Source organism: Oncorhynchus masou, chromosome 12, assembly GCF_036934945.1.
Source record: "Oncorhynchus masou masou isolate Uvic2021 chromosome 12, UVic_Omas_1.1, whole genome shotgun sequence".
Lineage (NCBI taxonomy): Eukaryota > Metazoa > Chordata > Actinopteri > Salmoniformes > Salmonidae > Oncorhynchus > Oncorhynchus masou.
In genome coordinates this window covers 92,798,243-92,810,761 of record NC_088223.1, presented here as the reverse complement: position 1 = coordinate 92,810,761, position 12,519 = coordinate 92,798,243, and the positions used below count along the sequence as shown (strand labels likewise).

Here is a 12,519-nt window from a genome sequence, read left to right as displayed (position 1 = left end):
GACTAGAAAAAGGAGAATTGCAAAAAAGCAGGAGAACGGGGAAAAACACTGGTTGACTTGGAAAAACATACAAGACGATAAATACACTGGCACAGAGAGACAGGAAACACAGGGATAAATACACTGGTACAGAGAGACCGGAAACACAGGGATAAATACACTGGCACAGAGAGACAGGAAACACAGGGATAAATACACTGGCCCAGAGAGACAGGAAACACAGGGATAAATACACTAGCACAGAGAGACAGGAAACACAGGGATAAATACACTGGCCCAGAGAGACAGGAAACACAGGGATAAATACACTGGCACAGAGAGACAGGAAACACAGGGATAAATACACTGGCACAGAGAGACAGGAAACACAGGGATAAATACACTGGCACAGAGAGACAGGAAACACAGGGATAAATACACTGGCACAGAGAGACAGGAAACACAGGGATAAATACACTGGGAAAATCAGCGACACCTGGAGGGGGTGGAGACAATCACAGGAACAGGTGAAACAGATCAGGGCATGACAGCATGTAAGTAAACTTGTATCTTTGTAGTGACTGGGGGTGTTGATACATCATCCGAAGTGTAATGAACTTCATCATACTCAAAGGGATATTCAATGTCTTATTTTTTGTTGTTATTGATTTTACCCATCAACAAATATGTGGTCTTCTTTACGAGGCATTGGAAGACCTCCCTGGTCTTCGTGATTGAATCTGTGCTTGAAAGTCACTGCTCGACTGAGGGACCTTTCAGATAATTGTATGTGTGGGATACAAAGGTTAGGTAGGCATTCAAAAATCATTTTAAACATTATTATTGCACACAGAGTGAGTCCATGCAACTTATTATGTGAGTTGTTAAGCACATTTTTACTCCAGAACTGATTTGGACTTGTCATTATAAAGGAGTTTATTAACTCAAGAAACTTCAGCTTTTAATTTTGAATCCATTAGTAAACATTTCTAAAAACATCATTCCACGTTGACATTATTCTGATTTGGTATTACTGTAACTCCACGTTGACATTATGGGGTAATGTGTGGAGGCCAGTGACCCAAACCTCTGGATGGAATCCATTTTAAATCCAGGCTGTAACACAACAACATGTAATTCAAGAGGTGTGAATACATTCTGAAGGCTCAGTATATTATGTCTATAAGCCTTTATAGACTTTCAATTAATAATATATATCAGTGTGATATCACGGTTTAATGTATTTCATGTATATTTAGATATACTTATATCTAGAAGTACTTGAATTGTCTTGTTTGTTTATATCTCTCAGTCCTCTATATGTTTTGTTTTTTGATTCTAAGAAAGCTATGTGTAACTACAGTGTATCATAGTGAATGATTGTATTCTTGCTTCACTCAATGAAGTGAAGTGGTACGAACAAACAAATAAAGTACGATATTTACACGATGTGTTTTAAAGAGCTGCTGAATTCATTGATTCTGTAGCAACAACACTACCACTTCTTCAATCTTTAATTCATTTTAAATTAATTATATATTGAGGATGTGGTTTGCCAAGGATATATACATTCATATTCTTTGTCGCTCAATTTTACATCATCAACAAAGCTGTCAAACTTTCGTAAATAAAGCACAAGCTGCTACGCACTATCTAGCTAAGTTCCGTCTCTGTGTTTGTCAATAATGCTAGCTAGTACATGTAGCTAGCATGCACATTGAGCCGGCAAGCCACGTTAGCTCAATTGGCTTATCAAGTCACTGGTGAAGTGTGTGGTGCCGTTTTGTTTTTACAACTTTTTTATTATCTATTACCAGAATGTGTCTGTCAGTGTTTCATAATGTTACTAAACAGTGTAGCAGCAGGAACAAAGAACAAAGACCCATCGTCTCAAGTCTTATTTTGCCCAAAACAGGCAGACTGGAGTCATCCCTATCAAAACACCACTCCATGAACGGGCTAGAGGCTAACTGTTCTTTCAACATAACATTGGTGTTGTGTTGTCTTAAGTTAATAACAAGTCCGAGGCGCTGTGTGATGGGCAGGTCTGTCTCATTGTCTGAGGGCTCCCTGCTATGATTGGATAGAGCGTAATCAGCGCAGCTGTTTTTCCGAGCATGACAATTCTCCCTAGGCATTATAATCCCGTGAGGCATGATTGTAATCTAAACCCTCATGTAAATCGCCACGACCTCAGTTAAACAAGAAATCTCTGTTTTGGAATATACTGGCAATGTCAATAAAAAAATTATCTTACTTAAAAGTTTTTTAGTCAATTTTGGCACTGGAATTATATATTTCTATTGGGGGGGGGTTCACTTTCCCTTTTTAAGCTTTTACAGAAAATGTAATTGTTAATTAAAAAGCATTCATAAAACCCTAATACATTTATTTATAATCAGCATTTGTCAAAAACGACTTTTCCAGTAACCCGACCTAGACCCCAAAGAGCAGAAACATGAACACTGTAACAACTCCCTAACCTATAGAGATACCAGGCTCAGAATGGAGGCCCAGGGTTGTTGTTTGGGTGTTTATCATACTATAATAACATTAAACATATTCTTTATGTCCGTACAGCCATATGCTACTAATAAACGACTCTATTAGCAATTGGGGTTGGCAGGTAGCCTGGCGGTTAGAGCATTGGGCCAGTATCTGAAAGGTTGCCAGATAGAATCCCTGAGCTGACAAGGTACAAATCCGTCCTTTCTGCCCCTGAACAGGCAGTTAAACCACTGTTCCCAGGCCGTCATTGACAATAAGAATGTGTTCTTAACTGACTTGCCTAGTTAAATAAAATACAATGGGGAGAACAAGTATTTGATACACTACTGATTTTTCAGGTTTTCCTACTTATAAAGCATGTGGAGGTTTGTAATTTTTATCATAGGTACACTTCAACTGTGAGAGACGGAATCTAAAACAAAAATCCAGAAAATCACATTGTATGATTTTAAGTAATTAATTAGCATATTATTGCTAATTAGTATTTGATACATCAGAAAAGCAGAACCTAATATTTGGTACAGAAACCTTTGTTTGCAATTACAGATATCATACGTTTCCTGTAGTTCTTGACCAGGTTTGCACACACTGCAGCAGGGATTTTGGCCCACTCCTCCATACAGACCTTCTCCAGATCCTTCAGGTTTCGGGGCAATACGGACTTTCATCTCCCTCCAAAGATGTTCTATTGGGTTCAGGTCTGGAGACTGGCTAGGCCACTCCAGGACCTTGAGATGCTTCTTATGGAGCCATTCCTTAGTTGCCCTGGCAGTGTGTTTATGGATGGGTTCAGGTCTGGAGACTGGCTAGGCCACTCCTTAGTTGCCCTGGCTGTGTGTTTATGGATGGGTTCAGGTCTGGAGACTGGCTAGGCCACTCCTTAGTTGTCCTGGCTGTGTGTTTATGGATGGGTTCAGGTTTGGAGACTGGCTAGGCCACTCCTTAGTTGCCCTGGCTGTGTGTTTATGGATGGGTTCAGGTCTGGAGACTGGCTAGGCCACTCCAGGACCTTGAGATGCTTCTTACGGAGCCACTCCTTAGTTGCTCTAGCTGTGTGTTTTGGGTCATTGTCATGCTGGAAGACCCAGCCACGACCCATCTTCAATGCTCTTACTGAGTGAAGGAGGTTGTTGGCCAAGATCTCGCGATACATGACCCCATCCATCCTCCCTCAATACGGTGCAGTCGCCCTGTCCACTTTGCAGAAAAGCATCCCCAAAGAATGATGTTTCCACCTCCATGCTTCACGGTTGGGATGGTATTCTTGGGGTTGTACTCATCCTTCTTCTTCCTCCAAACACGGTGAGTGGAGTTTAGTTTAGTTTAGACCAAAAAGCTCTATTTTTGTCTCATCTGACCACATTACCTTCTCCCATTCCTCCTCTGGATCATCCAGATGGTCATTGGCAAACTTCAGACGGGCCTGGACATGCGCTGGCTTGAGCAGGGGGACCTTGTGTGCGCTGCAGGATTTTAATCCATGACAGCATAGTGTGTTACTAATGGTTTTCTTTGAGACTGTGGTCCCAGCTCTCTTCAGGTCATTGACCAGGTCCTGCCGTGTAGTTCAGGGCTGATCCCTCACCTTCCTCATGATCATTGATGCCCCACGAGGTGAGATCTTGCATGGAGCCCCAGACCGAGGATGATTGACCATCATCTTGAACTTCTTCCACCTTCTAATAATAGCGCCAACAGTTGTTGCCTTCTCACCAAGCTGCTTGCCTATTGTCCTGTTGCCCATCCCAGCCTTGTGCAGGTCTACAATTGTATCCCTGATGTCCTTACACAGCTCTCTGGTCTTGGCCATTGCGGAGAGGTTGGAGTCTGTTTGATGGAGTGTGTGGACAGGTGTCTTTTATACAGGTAACAAGTTCAAACAGGTGCAGTTAATACAGGTAATGAGTGGAGAACAGGAGGGCTTCTTAAAGAAAAACTAACAGGTCTGTGAGAGCTGGAATTCTTACTGATTGGTAGGTGATCAAATACTTATGTTGTGCAATAAAATGCAAAGTAATTACTTCAAAATCATACAATGTGATTTTTTGTCTCACAGTTGAAGTGTACCTATGATAAAAAACTACAGACCTCTACATGCTTGGTAAGTAGGAAAACCTGCAAAATCGGCAGTGTATCAAATATATGTTCTCCCCACTGTGTATACTCTCCTTCTGGTCCATCTCCCTTCAGCCCAGACAGAAATGAGCTGCTAGTTAAATCTGGTACAACACATGCTCAAACAAACCTGATAATAATTTCAACTAAAAACTCTTTCAGATACTGTCAGGGCTGCAAAGTGTCCTCGTCGTAAGGGGATTTGCCGGTACTTTTGGGTCATTTTTATACAGTAGTTCAGAAAGTTCTGCTCACGAGCCAAAAGTGGTCCCCTAAAATTGCGCACTATGTCGCATATGTGCAGATATGTGCACCACGTCATTGGTCTTTCTCTCTCGATCTGCTGTGGGTGCATGATGTGCCTCTTGCTAGCTGTCACTCATATGGAGAGTTGAACTCCAATTGCTAGGGGGCTGGCCTAAGTGGGGTAAAATATAGACAAAATGGAACAGCACAGCTTCAAGAAAACGTTTGCTTTCAAACTAGGGCCTGGGTGGCTAATTGAGGTAAGACAGTAATTCTGCTCATTGATTATGCATGTATGAACGACACATTGACACATCCAGCCCAAAATGTGAGATTTAAAAAAGACTTCGTAATCGCCAAAGTTCCGGAGCATGTCTTTAAGGCCCAGCTCAAGACTGTGCTGTTCAGAAAAGGACCTTTATTAAATCAGCACTCAAGTCCTCCTGATCTGACGACACCTGTATATAGCTTTGTTTGTCCTCTGTGTTCTATGTTCTATGTTCTCTGTGTCCTATTTTTTCTGTGTTCTATGTTCTCTGTGTTGTGTTCTCTGTGTTCTATGTTTTCTGTGTCCTATTTTTACTATGTTCTATGTTCTCTGTGTTCTGCGTGTTCTATGTTCTCTGTGTTCTCTGTCCTATTTATACTGTGTTCTATGTTCTCTGTGTTATATGTTCTCTGTGTCCTATTTTTACTGTATTCTATGTTCTCTGTGTTCTGTGTGTTCTATGCATTTACATTACATTTACATTTAAGTTATTTAGCAGACGCTCTTATCCAGAGCGACTTACAAATTGGTGGATTCACCTTCTGACATCAGTGGAACAGCCACTTTACAATAGTGCATCTAAATCATTTAAGGGGGGGGGGGGGTGAGAAGGATTAGTGCCCAAAGACTCACCTATGTTCTCTGTGTTCTATGTTCTCTGTGTTCTATGCTCTCTGTTTTTTGGATTGCTTTCGTGCTTTCATTATTATTACTATGAGTTATCTTGATGATTCCATAAACCAAACAACGATGTCATTCTAAGCACATCCCTTACAGTTCTAGGGCCTGTGTTATTCATGTGAGTGGTTGGCCCAGGAGAGTGGTTGGCCCAGGAGAGTGGTTGGTCCAGGAGAGTGGTTGGCCCAGGAGAGTGGTTGGCCCAGGAGAGTGGTTGGCTCAGGTTTTGTGTTTGGCCCATTTGAGTGTTTGGCCCAGGTTGTGTGTCTGGCCCAGGTGAGTTTCTGACTCAGGCGAGTCATTGGCCCAGGTGAATCTTTGGCACAGGTGAGTCTTTGGCCCACGTGAATCTTTGGCCCAGATTTTGTGTTTGGCCCAGGTGTGTCTGTGGGCCCTTGGGGTGTTTCTCCCAGTTGAGTTTTTGGCTCAGGTGAGTCTTTGGGCCGTTGGGGTGTTTGGCCCAGTTGAGTTTTTGGCTCAGGTGAGTCTTTGGGCACTTGGGGTGTTTGGCCCAGTTGAGTTTTTGGCTCAGGTGAGTCTTTGGGCCCTTGGGGTGTTTGGCCCAGTTGAGTTTTTGGCTCAGGTGAGTCTTTGGCCCAGGTGTTTCCATCCCTGTGAGGGAGAGATTTTTTAGATATTTTATTTTTTATTTCACGTTTATTTAACCAGATAAGCAAGTTGAAAACAAGTTCTCATTTACAATTGCGACCTGGCCAAGATAAAGCAAAGCAGTTCGACACATACAATACATACAATATAGCAAGTAAAACACTGGAATGGTAGATTTGCAGTGGAAGAATGTGAAAAGTAGAAATAAAAATAATGGGGTGCAAAGGAGCTAAATAAATAAATAAAATAAAATAAATACAGTAGGGAAAGAGGTAGTTGTTTGGGCTAAATTATAGATGGGCTATGTACAGGTGCAGTAATCTGCGAGCTGCTCTGACAGCTGGTGCTTAAAGCTAGTGAGGGAGATGTGTTTCCAGTTTCAGAGATTTTTGTAGTTCGTTCCAGTCATTGGCAGCAGAGAACTGGAAGGAGAGGCGGCCAAAGAAATAATTGGTTTTGGGGGTGACGAGAGATATACCTGCTGGAGCGCGTGCTACAGGTGGGTGATGCTATGGTGACCAGCGAGCTGAGATAAGGGGGAACTTTACCTAGCAGGGTCTTGTAGATGACATGGAGCCAGTGGGTTTGGCGACGAGTATGAAGCGAGGGCCAGCCAACGAGAGCGTACAGGACGCAATGGTGGGTAGTATATGGGGCGTTGGGGACAAAACGGATGTCACTGTGACAGACTACATCCAATTTGCTGAGTAGAGTGTTGGAGGCTATTTAGTAAATGACATCGCCGAAGTCGAGGATTTGAGGATTGGTAGGATGGTCAGTTTTACAAGGGTATGTTTGGCAGCATGAGTGAAGGATGCTTTGTTGCAAAATAGGACGCCAATTCTAGATTTAATTTTGGATTGGAGATGTTTAATGTGAGTCTGGAAGGAGAGTTTACAGTCTAACCAGACACCTAGGTATTTGTAGTTGTCCACGTGTAAGTCAGAGCCGTCCAGAGTAGTGATGTTGGACAGGCGGGCAGGTGCAGGCAGCGATCGGTTGAAGAGTATGCATTTAGTTTTACTTGTATTTAAGAACAATTGGAGGACATGGAAGGAGAGTTGTATGGCATTGAAGCTTGCCTAGAGGGTTGTTAACACAGTGTCCAAAGAAGGGCCAGAAGTATACCGAATGGTGTCATCTGCGTAGAGGTGGATCAGAGACTCACCAGCAGTAAGAGTGACATCATTGATGTATACAGAGAAGAAATTCGGTCCAAGAATTGAACCCTGTGGGACCCCATAGAGACTGCTAGAGGTCCGGACAACAGACCCTCCGATTTGACACACTGAACTCTATCAGATAAGCAGTTGGTGAACCAGGCAAGGCAATCATTTGAGAAACCAAGGTTGTCGATTCTGCCGATGAGGATGTGGTGATTGACAGAGTCAAAAGCCTTGGCCAGATCAATGAATACGGCTGCACAGTAATGTTTCTTATCGATGGCGGTTAAGATATTGTTTAGGACCTTGAGCGTGGCTGACGTGCACCCATGACCAGCTCTGAAACCAGATTGCATAGCAGAGAGGGTATGGTGAGATTCGAAATGGTCGGTAATCTGTTTGTTGACTTGGCTTTCGAAGACCTTAGAAAGGCATGGTAGGATAGATATAGGTCTGTAGCAGTTTGGGTCAAGAGTGTCCCCCCCTTTGAAGAGGGGGATGACCGCAGCTGCTTTCCAATCTTTGGGAATCTCAGACGACACGAAACAGAGGTTGAACAGGCTAGTAATAGGGGTGCAACAATGTTGGCAGATAATTTTAGAAAGAAAGGGTCCAGATTGTCTAGCCCGGCTGATATGCAGGGGTCCAGATTTTTCAGCTCTTTCAGAACATCAGCTGACTGGATTTGGGAGAAGGAGAAATGGGGAAGGCTTGGGCAAGTTGCTGCGGGGGGGTGCAGTGCTGTTGACTGGGGTAGGAAGCCAGGTGGAAGCATAGCCAGCTGTAGAAAATGCTTATTGATATTCTCAATTATAGTGGATTTATCAGTGGTAACAGTGTTTCCTATCCTCAGTGCAGTGGGCAGCTGGAAGGAGGTGTTCTTATTCTCCATGGACTTTACAGTGTCCCAGAACTTTTTTGAGTTAGTGTTGCAGGAAGCAAATTTCTGCTTGAAAAAGCTAGAATTGACTTTTCTAACTGCCTGTGTATAATGGTTTCTAGCTTCCCTGAAAAGCTGCATATCACGGGGCTGTTCGATGCTAATGCAGAACGCCATAGGATGTTTTTGTGTTGGTTAAGGGCAGTCAGGTCTGGGGAGAACCAAGGGCTATATCTGTTCCTGGTTCTACATTTCTTGAATGGGGCATGCTTATTTAAGATGGCGAGGAAGGCATTAAAAAAAAATAACCAGGCAACTTCTACTGACGGGATGAGATCAATATCCTTCCAGGAAACCCCGGCCAGGTCGATTAGAAAGGCCTGCTCGCTGAAGTGTTTCAGGGAGCGTTTTACAGTGATGAGTGGAGGTCATTTGACCGCTGACCCATTACGGATGCAGGCAATGAGGCAGTGATCGCTGAGATCTTGGTTGAAGACAGCAGAGGTGTATTTAGAGGGCAAGTTGGTTAGGATGATATCTATGAGGGTGCCCGTGTTTACGGCTTTGGGGAGGTACCCGGTAGGTTCATTGATAATTTGTGTGAGATTGAGGGCATCAAGCTTAGATTGTAGGATGGCTGGGGTGTTAAGCATGTTCCAGTTTAGGTCGCTTAGCAGCACGAGCTCTGAAGACAGATGGGGGGCAATCAGTTCACATATGGTGTCCAGAGCACAGCTGGGGTTAGAGGGTGGTCTATAGCAGGCGGCAACAGTGAGAGAGTTTTTGGAGAGGTGGATTTTTAAAAGTAGAAGTTCAAATTGTTTGGGTACAGACCTGGATAGTAGGACAGAACTCTGCAGGCTATCTTTACAACACCGCCCCCTTTGGCAGTTCTATCATGTCTGAAAATGTTGTAGTTAGGGATGATCATTTCAGAATTTTTGGTGGTCTTCCTAAGCCAGGATTCAGACACAACTAGAACATCCGGGTTGGCAGAGTGTGCTAAAGCAGTGAATAGAAGAAACTCAGGGAGGAGGCTTCTAATGTTAACATGCATGAAACCAAGGCTATTACGGTTACAGAAGTCGTCAAAAGAGAGCGCCTGGGGAATGCTACTACAGATGTAGGATTCTAATTTGAGCTACAACAGGAAAATCATTTTGTGGATTATAATATAACTAATGGATTTTTTTGGGATGCAGTTGGTACATTTTTATTCAGGGAAGTATGAAATATGAATTTGAAAATATCAAACTTTAGAAGCTTTTTTTTTTTTTTACCTCAAAAACACTTTTACATTTCCTGAGCTGCAGGAAAGTTCTCCCGCAACAATGAAGATCCTAAATCTGGACAGCTGACTGTTAACCCGCATCACTTCACCATGGAGATCCTAGTATTAGATTCTATACATTATTATTTGTGTCCCTCAGTGTTTCAGTGTTTCCCAAAGGGTCAACAACATTTAGGTTGTTGTCCTGATTCATCTAATCAAAGGCTTGATGATGAGTTGATTGGCTGAATCAGGTGTGTTGGTGCAGTAACTAAAATGTGAATCCCTTTGGGTTTCACAGATTTTGTACCTTGTCAGCTCGGGGATTTGATCTTGCAACCTTTTGCTTATTAGTCCAACGCTCTAACCACTAGGCTACCTACAGATTTTGTACCTTGTCAGCTCGGGGATTTGATCTTGCAACCTTTTGCTTATTAGTCCAACGCTCTAACCACTAGGCTACCTACTAGGTAGCCTAGTGGTTAGTTCCTAAGCAAAAGGTTTCAAGTCAAATCTCCCGCATGTTCCTACAAGGTAGACCTTTCGTTGTCGTTCTGCCCCTGAACAGGCAGTTAACCCACTGTTCCTAGGCCGTCATTGAAAATAAGAATTTGTTCTTAACTGACTTGCCTTACTTCAATTTATTTTACTATTTGAATAATGACAAGTCACTGGTTGACGATGATGATGATGATTGCTACTGTCTTCCTCTGTGTTGCCAGTTGTGTCAGCAGCATCACAGTATGAAGAGGAATCACAGGGACTTGGTTGGCTTTTTGATTCAACATCTTGCTGGCTGAAGCTTTTACTGTATCAGAAGTTTTATGCTACATTATGTAAAAGAAACAAATGCCTTAAAATAAATGAGCGTTATTAATTGACTTGTCTTTTGTCGTCGTAACTTTGTTTAGTTGTTGTATTCTTAATTTACACTCGTTCATCACTCCCTGGATCTTGGGAGTTATTTTACTACAACACCATTTGCACATTCTTCTTTCATTGGTCTCTCTGCATGTTCCTACAAACAGACCTTTCATTGGTCTCTCTGCATGTTCCTACAAACAGACCTTTCATTGGTCTCTCTGCATGTTCCTACAAACAGACCTTTCGTTGGTCTCTCTGCATGTTCCTACAAACAGACCTTTCGTTGGTCTCTCTGCATGTTCCTACAAACAGACCTTTCGTTGTTCTCTGCATGTTCCTACAAACAGACCTTTCGTTGTTCTCTGCATGTTCCTACAAACAGACCTTTCGTTGGTCTCTCTGCATGTTCCTACAAACAGACCTTTCGTTGGTCTCTCTGCATGTTCCTACAAACAGACCTTTCGTTGGTCTCTCTGCATGTTCCTACAAACAGACCTTTCGTTGGTCTCTCTGCATGTTCCTACAAACAGACCTTTCGTTGTTCTCTCTGCATGTTCCTGCAAACAGCCCAAGTTAAGACAGCAGATCAGTCAGTCCTTGTCTCTTCCAATGCAACATTCGCCCGTCTGTCATATTTCTACATGAATGGTTTCGAGAACATCCCTCACATCAAATACTACTATGTGTTCCTGGGTCTGGTCTACGCCGTGACAGTCCTTCATCATGACAGTTATCTACCTGGCCAGGAACCTCCACACGGCCAAGTATGTTGTTAGCTCCAACACAAGGTTTGGTCAAGTGTATTCTAATATCACATCTTTGCATTTGATTTTATAAAAACAAAGGGACCAGTGATTCTATCTACATGAATAGGACAGTTTCCTAACCACACCTCCCCCATCTTTAACCTCGGTACGTTGTAGTCTTCAACCTGGCTGTGACAGACCTGTGTGGGAGCACGGCTCTCATCCCTTAGAGACTTTTCTGTTTGAGAAGCAGTACATTTCCTACGAGGCAGCATGTTCTTTGTCTATGTCTTCATAACTATGCAGTCTCTCTCTCTCTCCTCACCCTGGCCTACGACAGGTTCGTTGCCATCGTCTTTCCTCTCTGGTAAGCATAAATGTTCAAAAGACAGAGCTTTCTTCATTTTTTAAATTCGTATTTTTATCATTGGCGCTAGCAATGACAGGGTTGTGAGTTCAATTCCCGCTGGGGCCACCCATCACTGTAAGTTGCTTCGGATACAAGCTTCTGCCAAATGACATATATTCTTTAATTTTTCTTCTCTCAGGTACCATGTTATTGTGACCAGAACGGCCATGGTGGTGATCCTAGTAGTGCTGTGGCTGTTCACGCTGGCTTTGACTGTTAACTCACCTCTCCTTCTGTGGCTCTCTGGCGATAAAGAGCTTCTTCTGCGACCGCGGCCCAACCTGTCCTGCAACAACAACTCTCTCAACAACAGGGTCTGGTTCCTGGTGGTAATGTGTGTCCCCATCGTACTGATAGTCCTCACGTATTTCTGCGTTGCCGTCGCGTTGATCGGGATCGCCACGGGGGAGGAGGGGTGAAGCCATGAGAACATGCACCTCTCACCTAATTCTGGAGGCCATCTTCTATCTGCCCATGGTGGGTAACAACATAGCTGCAGTTGTCAGCTACATACATCCTAATGCCAGGATCATCAACAACTCATTGACCCAGACCTTGCCTTCTATGTTGAACCCCATCATATACTCACTGAGGACAGAGGAGGTCCTGGACACCATCAGGAAGCAATACAAAAGGAGCACTGGGATACTGAACACAACAAGAAGTTGACCTGTCACAATAAAGACTTACGTGTGTAAATAGTTTCTAGTCTGAAAATCTCATTTAATTTACATCCCCCCTCTCAATCCTAGTCTTCATTTTAATGTGGCTGCGATTGATGAGT

At 43.2% G+C, this 12,519-nt stretch overlaps 1 pseudogene; it reads left to right on the top strand.

Annotated features, from left to right (window-relative positions):
* The first annotated feature begins 11,131 nt into the window (after positions 1–11,131).
* On the top strand, positions 11,132–12,404 carry LOC135549431 (olfactory receptor 1J1-like; annotated as a pseudogene).
* Positions 12,405–12,519: the final 115 nt, after the last annotated feature.